The sequence below is a fragment of the Patiria miniata genome, unplaced genomic scaffold (genome assembly GCF_015706575.1).
Source record: "Patiria miniata isolate m_02_andy unplaced genomic scaffold, ASM1570657v1 HiC_scaffold_8, whole genome shotgun sequence".
NCBI classification, from domain to species: domain Eukaryota; kingdom Metazoa; phylum Echinodermata; class Asteroidea; order Valvatida; family Asterinidae; genus Patiria; species Patiria miniata.
In genome coordinates, this window is record NW_024037075.1 from 647108 (window position 1) to 657219 (window position 10112).

Here is a 10112-nt window from a genome sequence, read left to right on the forward strand (position 1 = left end):
AAAAAAGGTCTTTTCATTATAACTTCCGGTCTGATGACGTCATACGCCTAAAACTTCGCACACGTCTTAAGTGGGTCAAGGTCATCATATACACCAATATTTAGAAGATTACGACAAACTTCGCCACAGACATCTATTCAAAATACATTTTTGCTAATTTTCAACCTGTCGCTAGAGGACGCTCGAAGATTGCATGACGTCATCGGTAGATGATTTGAAGAATACTATTGGCCAAGAGACTAACACCGTTAAAAGCAAGTTGATATCTATTACCACTTTCAAATGATAAGCCACTTCCGGTTTTGGCCTTTTTCGACCGGAAGCAAGGGTCACGTGATTGCACGCACACTGAATGAAATGAAGACCTCAACCTATTCTACCACTTGCCGGCAACAAAATGCTGCGGACGCGTACGGTTGATTTCTTATGCATTTTTGAATATTAAAAGTGTCACAATTTAATTGCCTATAAATACACACCTGATGACGTCATCATGACGTCATCATTACACAATGTTGTTTGAATTAGGGTCTTTGCTTGGACAAAGATTGGTGTAAATGAATTACTGGTAAAGAGTCAAAAATGCCCTTTGCAAATCGACAATTTTTTTAAAATTTCTGTGTACAAAGTCTATGGGAAAAATTAAATATTCAAAAATCTATAATAAATTAGTCGATGACGTCACCATGACGTCAATCTTCGGGACACATCTTTGCTATAGGGACTATGCTTATGCTAACTTTGAATGATGTATGACAAAGATTAATGCCAAAAGTGGCGTTGAGAAAAAACGTGCACAAAGTCTATGGGATTTAGACGACAAAAAGAAGCCAAAACTAGAGGTCTATGTCTGTTTGCAACAGAACATAGGGCTTTTCCGCATTATGAATTTTTTTAATCAATAATATGGCCTGAATATGCATGAACATAAAATCTATCAAAGTTAGCCAAAAAATCGGCTAAAACGGTCACTGTGGACAGGATTTGACCTCGGCAATACGATGTATGTGCGTGTGTACAAGGTCTTTGCTTGGACAAAGAGTGATCTAAATAAATTACTGGCAAAGAGTCGAAAAATCACACTTTGAAAATCGACAATTATTTTAAAATTTTTGATGACGTCATCGTGACATCATACTAGTATGATTAACTACCTACCCACCAAATTTCATGACAATTGGACCTTTCCTTATATGAGTTTTGAAAAATCACACTTTGATGACGTCATGATGACGTCACACAATTTTCAAGTTTTGTGCGAATAGCTATTACATAACAGACCAAATGCAAAAAAGAATTTTGCATTTTGCATGTTGCGTTCGGGAGATATGGCTTAAAGGTCCAAAAAAATAAATATTCATATAAAATCTCAGGATGACGTCATCATGACGTCACCTCGTTTTTAATCTATAACACTTCCTGGTATAGCCACATACCAAGTTTCAACCCAATCGGACTTACATTTCTGTAGATATAAGACTTCACAATATGTACGTGAATCTTCAAAAATCAACAAAAAAAATTAGGTGATGACGTCATCGTGACGTCATAGTCTTGGCATAATTTTTGTATGAGGGTCTTCCTTGGCTGTAACTTTGATGACGATTCCAGATCGCCAAGTTATAAAAATGGTGGCTTGAAAACGTGTACAAAGTCAATGGGTTAAAAACCCCAGAGCAGAAAAACTGCACCTTTAAATACGTAATTTGCCTTTAAACTGAAACATTTTTATAAAATATTACTTGATATTCAGACTCTTGGGAATATTTTCAATCAAATGGCAAACATAAAAAAATACGATTTCTTTTTTCCTTCTCATAGTAATTTTCGGCCGAAGTTCTGAACTACTCAGTAAGATATATCAGTGTTGTATAGGAAAAGACTTGTGGAGAAAGCTGTGTACAAAGTCTATGAGAAAAATTAATTATTCATAAATCCATAATAAATCACTTGATGATGACGTCATCATGATGTCATAGTCTTGGCATAATTTTTGTATGAGGGTCTTTCTTGGCTGTAACTTTGATGACGATTCTAGATCGCCAAGTTATGAAAATGGTGGCTTGAAAACGTGTACAAAGTCAATAGGTTAAAAATCCCACAGCAGAAAAATGCACCTTTAAATGCGTGATTTGCTTTTAAACTGAAACATTTTTATAAAATATTACTTGCTATTCTCACTCTTGGGAATATTTTCAATCAAATGACAGGCGTAAAAAAATATGATTTCTTTTTCCTTCTCATAGTAATTCTCAGCCGAAGTTCAGAACTACTCAGTAAGATATATCAGTGTTGTATAGGGAAAGACTTGTGGAGAAAGCTGTGTACAAAGTCTATGAGGAAAATTAATTATTCATAAATCCATAATAAATCACTTGATGACGTCACCATGACGTCACTCTTCGGGACACATCTTGGCTATAGGGACTATGCTTATGCAAACTTTCAATGATGTCTGACAAAGATCAATGCCAAAAGTGCTATAATACGTCCCTGTCTATGCGCATGCATTAACATAAAATCTGTCAAAGTTAGCCGAAAATCGGCTAAAACGGTCACTGTGGACAGGATTTGACCTCAGCAACACGTGCGCTGCAGGCTGACTGACATACGATGTATGTGCCTGTGTACAACGTACGTGCATGTACATGTACATGTACATTGTGGACGTCCTGTCCTGTGCATGTTTTGAAGCAGAGGTATTGTCAACGTGAAGTTTTAAGCGTGAGCAGGGTATGATCGAGTTCGCTTATCGCCTCGAAACTTTGAAATGTTTTAGACCTACCCTTCAATCGACAATTAAAGTAAAAACAAATATAAAAACTGCCATGGTTGATTTTTCAGGAATTTTCAAATGAAAAAGGTTTTTTTTATTATAACTTCCGGTCTGATGACGTCATTCGCCTAAAACTTCGCACACGTCTTAAGTGGGTCAAGGTCATCATATACACCAATATTTAGGCGATTCCGACAAACTTCGCCACAGACATCTATTCAAAATACATTTTTGCTAATTTTCAACCTGTCGCTAGAGGGCGCTCGAAGATTGCATGACGTCATTGGTAGATGATTTGAAGAATTCTATCGGCCAAGAGACTAACACCGTTAAAAGCAAGTTCATATCTATTACCATTTTCAAATAATAAGCCACTTCCGGTTTGGGCCTTTTTTGACCAGAAGCAAGGGTCACGTGATTGCACGCACACTGAATGAAATGAAGACCTCAACCTGCTCTACCACTTGCCGGCAACAGAATGCTGCGGACGCGTACCGTTGATTTCTTATGCATTTTTGGCTTTTCCGCATAGTGCGGAAAAGCATTTGTTTTTGTTCTCATTTTTTTTTTTTTTTTTTTTGGCTTTTTCGCAATTTTGCGAAAAAGCCTTTCTTTTTGTTCTGATTTTTTTTATTTTTTTTTTTTTTATTTCTTTTTGTCGCCAAAATCCCATAGACTTTGTACACGTTTTTTCTACACGCCACTTTTGGCATTAATCTTTGTCAGACATCATTCAAAGTTAGCATAAGCATAGTCCCTATAGCAAAGATGTGCCCCGAAGATTGACGTCATGGTGACGTCATCGACTAATTTATTATAGATTTTTGAATATTTAATTTTTCCCATAGACTTTGTACACGGAATTTAAAAAAATTGTCGATTTTCAAAGGGAATTTTTGACTCTTTGCCAGTAATTCATTTACACCAATCTTTGTCCAAGCTAAGACCCTAATTAAAACAACATTGTGTAATGATGACGTCATGATGACGTCATCCGGTGTTTATTTATGGGCAATTAAATTGTGACACTTTAAATATTTAAAAATGCATAAGAAATCAACAATACGCGTCCGCAGCATTCTTTTGCTGGCAAGTGGTAGAATAGGTTGAGGTCTTTATTTCATTCAGTGTGCGTGAAATCACGTGACCCTTGCTTCCGGTCGAAAAAGGCCAAAACCGGAAGTGGCTTATTATTTGAAAGTGGTAATAGATATGAACTTGCTTTCAACGGTGTTAGTGTCTTGGCTAATAGTATTTTTCAAATCATCTACCGATGATGTCATGCAATTTTCGAGCGCCCTCTAGCGACAGGTTGAACATTTTCAAAAATGTATTTTGAATAGATGTCTGTGGCAAAGTTTGTCGGAATCGCCTAAATATTAGTGTATATGATGACCTTGACCCACTTAAGACTTTTGCGAAGTTTTAGGCATATGACGTCATCAGACCGGAAGTTATAATGAAAAGACCCTTTTTCCTTTGAAAATTCCTGAAAAATCAACCATGGCAGTTTTTATATTTGTTTTTACTTAAATTGTCGATTTAAGGGTAGGTCCAAAACAATTCAAAGTTTTGAGGCAATAAGCTAACTCGGTCATACCCTGCGCACGCTTAAAACTTCAGGTTGACAATACCTCTGCTTTAAAACATGCACAGGGCGTCCACAATGTACATGTACATGCACGTACATTGTACATACGCACATACATCGTATGTCAGTCAGCCTGCAGCGCACGTGTGGCTGAGGTCAAATCCTGTCCACTGTGACCGTTTTAGCTGATATTAGGCTAACTTTGACAGATTAAATGTTCATTCATGCGCATAGTCAAGGATGTATTATTGATAAAAAAAAAATCATAATGCGGAAAAGCCCTGTGTTCTGTTGCAAACAGACATACAGCTCTAGTTTTTCCTTCTTCTTTTTGTCGCCAAACCCCATAGACTTTGTGCACGTTTTTTCTCAGTGCCACTTTTGGCAGTAATCTTTGTCATACATCATTCAAAGTTTGCATAAGCATAGTCCCTATAGCAAAGATGTGTCCCGAAGATTGACGTCATGGTGACGTCATTGACTAATTTATTATAGATTTTTGAATATTAAATTTCTCCCATAGACTTTGTACACAGAAATTTAAAATAAACATTGTCGCTTTTCAAAGGGCATTTTCGACTCTTTGCCAGTAATTCATTTACACCAATCTTTGTCCAAGCAAAGACCCTAATTCAAACAACATTGTGGAATGATGACGTCATGATGACGTCATCCTGTGTTGATTTATAGGCAATTAAATTGTGACACTTTTAATATTTAAAAATGCATAAGAAATCAACCGTACCCGTCCGCAGCATTCTGTTGCCGGCAAGTGGTAGAGTAGGTTGAGGTCTTTATTTCATTCAGTGTGCGTGAAATCACGTGACCCTTGCTTCCGGTCGAAAAAGGCCAAAACCGGAAGTGGCTTATCATTTGAAAGTGGTAATAGATATGAACTTGCTTTCAATGGTGTTAGTTTATTGGCCAATAGTATTCTTCAAATCATCTATCAATGACGTCATGCAATCTTCGAGCGCCCTCTAGCGACAGTTTGAAAATTTGCAAAAATGTGTTTTGAATAGATGTCTGTGGCGAAGTTTGTCGGAATCGCCTAAATATTGGTGTATATGATGACCTTGACCCCCTTAAGACGTGTGCGAAGTTTTAGGCGTATGACGTCATTAGACCGGATGTGATAATGAAAAGACCTTTTTTCCTTTGAAAATTCCTGAAAATCAACCATGGCAGTTTTTATATTTGTTTTTACTTTAACTGTCGACTTAAGGGTAGGTCTAAAACATTTCAAAGCTTCGAGGCAATAAGCGAACTCAAACATGGCCTGCGCACGCTCAAAACTTTAGGTTGACAATATACCTCTGCTTTAAAACATGCACAGGAATTTCACAATGTACATGTACATGCACGTACGTTGTACATACACACATACATCGTATGTCAGTCAACCCGCAGCGCTCGCGCACGTGTTGCTGAGGTCAAATCCTGACCATAGTGACCGTTTTAGCCGATTTTCGGCTAACTTTGACAAAACATGCACAGGACGTCCACAATGCACATGTACATGCACGTACGTTGTTCATACGCACATACATCGTATGTCAGTCAGCCCGCAGGGCAGGTGTTGCTGAGGTCAAATCCTGACCACAGTGACCGTTTTAGCAGATTTTCGGCTAACTTTGACAGACTTTATGTTCATGCATAGTCAGAGACGTATTATTGATTAAAAAAAATCATAATGCGGAAAAGCCCTATGTTCTGTTGCAAACAGACATAGATCTCTAGTTAAATATTAAAAGTGTCACAATTTAATTGCCTATATAAAAACACATGATGACGTCATCATTACGTCATCATTCCACAATGTTGATTGGATTAGGGTCTTTGCTTGGACAAAGATTGGTGTAAATGAATTACTGGCAAAGAGTCAAAAATGCCCTTTGAAAATCGACAATTATTTTTTAATTTCTGTGTACAAAGTCTATGGGAAAAAATTAAATATTCAAAAATCTATTATAAATTAGTCGATGACGTCACCATGACGTCAACCTTCGGGACACATCTTTGCTATAGGGACTATGCTTATGCAAACTTTGATTGATGTCTGACAAAGCTTATTGCCAAAAGTGGCGTGTAGAATAAACGTGTACAAAGTCTATGGGGTTTTGGGAAAAAAAGAAGAAGAGGAAGAAGAAGAAGAAGAAGAAGAAGAAGAAAGAAAAAAAATCAGAACAAAAAGAAAGGCTTTTCCGCAACAATGCGGAAAAGCCAAAAAAAAAAAAAAAAAAAAATGAGAACAAAAACAAAGGCTTTTCCGCAACTTTGCGGAAAAGCCAAAAAAAAAAAAACCAGAACAAAAAGAAAGGCTTTTTCGCAGAATTGCGAAAAAGCCAACAAGAGCTGTTTCGGTGTGTACACCGAAACAGCTAATTAAAGGGGAGGGAGGGTGGGAAGTAAATTGTTGAGGTCAGTGCTGCTGCGGCTGTCTCCTGTATTTCTATAAAACAAAAATCATCCTTGATTTTTTCCTTTAATGAACCACATAAAATAAGGAGACAAACAGTCAAGCTGTTTTGGGTACATTAATGGAGAACCATTTATTCTAAAGCCCTGTCCGCACTGGACTTTTTTTGGTCGAACTAACCGAGACTATGGGTACTTTTCCCATTTTAAGTCCAGTGCGGACAGCCTAGGACGTTTTCCTCTCGGTTACTTTTCCTGAGTCCAGCGGTTACTTTTAAGCCCTGTCCACACTGGACTTTTTTTGGTCAAACTAACCTAGACTATGGGTACTTTTCCCATTTTAAGTCCAGTGTGGACAGCCTAGGACGTTTTCCTCTCGGTTACTTTTCCTGAGTCCAGCGGTTACTTTTACTGGCCAACTGCTGCCCAGGAAAACTTCCCACGCGCCCAGGAAAACTGACCAGGTCACTTTTCCCGAGACGATAAGTCCAGTGCGGACAGTGCGAGTCGGTAAAAGCGGCTCAGGAAAGCGTACATCTGGCCCGAGCGCCCTGTTATGCATACAGAGACCGCACGAACCTGCACGTGCAGTGGCCGAACATTTTGTAGAAACACGCTGCGGTGTATCATCAAGTCCGAGCGGTAAAATCTCGTTAAAATATGTATTTCAACGGACAAATACATACACAGAGAAGAGAGATCACTTTCTGAGAATTTAATTTGCGGAAATTCTCTTTCTCCACTGATGTATGTTATTTTCTACGATCCAAATTCGTCCTGATATGCTACTGTAGTCATGCACGGAACATCATGGTCCGGTACCGTACGTAGGCAGTAGTCACTGGTTCCTGGCCCACATCATAGCTTCGATTATGTAAGCATGCGATGGTAACCAACAAATACTGATGGCACTGCTGCCGCACGGAACATCGTACAGCGGCATGGCTTCGACGACGTGCATCACAAATGCGTCAGAATTATAGGCCTTTTTTTCGACAAGATTTAGCGTGTCAAGATGAAATAATATCGTGTAAACGATTATGTTGTGCATGCAAATGGCGTGTGTACTGTGCGTATCGGCGGCTGAAAATGTGATCGGCAATTTGTTTTCTGTGTACGGTGAGTCATTATACTGACACTGTGACAGCTCGGTTACTTCTCCCACGCGGTCTGGGTAAATTTTCCCTTGTCGAAAGTCCAAGTGCGGACAGTGGTTACATTTGACCATTTCTCATTTTACCATCGTCTCGGTAAAACCTTCCAAAAAATAAGTCCAGTGCGGACACGGCTTATTATAGCCCTGTCCGCACTGGACTTTTTATGGTCAAACTAACCGAGACTATGGGTACTTTTCCCATTTTAAGTCCAGTGCGGACAGCCTAGGACGTTTTCCTCTCGGTTACTTTTCCTGAGTCCAGCGGTTCCTTTTACTGGCCAACTGCTGCCCAGGAAAACTTCCCACGCGCCCAGGAAAACTGACCAGGTCACTTTTCCCGAGACAATAAGTCCAGTGCGGACAGTGCGAGTCGGTAAAAGCGGCTCAGGAAAGCGTACATCTGGCCCGAGCGCCCTGTTATGCATACAGAGACCGCACGAACCTGCACGTGCAGTGGCCGAACATTTTGTAGAAACACGCTGCGGTGTTTCATCAAGTCCCAGCGGTAAAAAATTTCAACGGACAAATACATGTCACAGAGAAGAGAGATCATGTTCTGAGAATTAATTTGCGGAAATTCTCTTTCTCCACCGATGTATGATATTTTCTACGATCCAAATTCGTCCTGATAAAAATACGGTACTGTAGTCATGCACGGAACATCATGGTCCGGTACCATACGTAGGCCGTAGTCACTGGTTCCTGGCCCACATCATAGCTTCGATTCTGTAAGCATGCGATGGATGGGCACCAACGAATACTGATGGCACTGCTGCCGCACGGAACGTCGTACAGCGGCATGGCTTCGACGACGTGCAAATGCGTCAGAATTATAGGCCTTTTCGTCAAGATTTAGCGTGTCAAGATGAAATAATATCGTGTAAACGATTATGTTGTGCATGCAAATGGCGTGTGTAATATTACTGTGCGTATCGGCGGCTGAAAATGTGATCGGCAATTTGTTTTCTGTGTACGGGTGAGTCATTATACTAACACTGTGATAGCTCGGTTACTTCTCCCATGCGGTCTGGGAAAATTTTCCCGTGTCGAAAGTCCAAGTGCGGACAGTGGTCACATTTGACCATTTCTCGTTTTACCATCGTCTCGGTAAAACCTTCCAAAAAAAAGTCCAGTGCGGACACGGCTTAAGGCTACTTATACCGGTAGGCCAGACCAAATTGAATTAAGAAATTCTACAAGGCCAAACCACATACACTAGAGACCTATATTGTAACTACATCTAAGAAATAAAAGAGAAATCCTCCAAAAAGTGTTTCCTAAACAACTAGATTGTGGGTAGTTGACAATGAATTTAAAAAGTTACTTGCTGGTAGGACGATACACATGTACATGTAGTATAGGTACAATTTGTAAAGTATTTGAAAACATTTATTTAAAGGGAATGTACATCATTGGCTTTTGCTGTAATTTTCAGAAATGAACTATTTGGGGCATTAGTATAATTGATCAAATATTGTTACACTGACATGTTTGAAGTTTTGTGTTCGAAAATGCTGGAAAAACCAAGAAAAACAAAATTATTCAAGTAGTCTGGTTCCCTGACTCCACTAAAGATGAAATGGATCAAACATACCGGAAAATTGTAAGGTAAGGGATCCAGTCTAGCTGGCCTGCAGCCGTTCATGAGCATGGAACCAATAGCTAGCAAAACAAAATTTAGACTAAAAAAAAATGGTAAATTTGGTGCAGTAATTGAAACATAGTTAGGTTTTTCCAACGGTGGTCGGCCGACCAGCGTTGGAAATGTATACAAATATACCATTTTTACCCCTCAGCCGAGAGGCTCGAGGGGTATTGTCATCACCTAGGGCGTCCGTCCGTCCGGATGTATGTCTGTCCGTCCGTCCGTCCGTCCGGGCAGCTTAGTTTCCGGATGATAACTTGAGTTAGAAATGTTGTTTGGGGTTGTAACTTCGGTAGGGGGTTGCCCTTTGGAGTAGGCAAGTTGGGATTGGTTTTGAGGTCAAAAGGTCAAAGGTCAAGGTCACCGTGGTGAGTTAAATGTAAATGGTTTCCGGATGATAACTTGAGTTAGAAATGAGATTTTGGTGTCTAACTTTGGAAGAGGGTTGCCCTTGGGAGAAGGCAAGTTGGGATTGGTTTTGGGGTCAAAAGGTCAAAGGTCAAGGTCAGCATGGTGAGATAAAGGT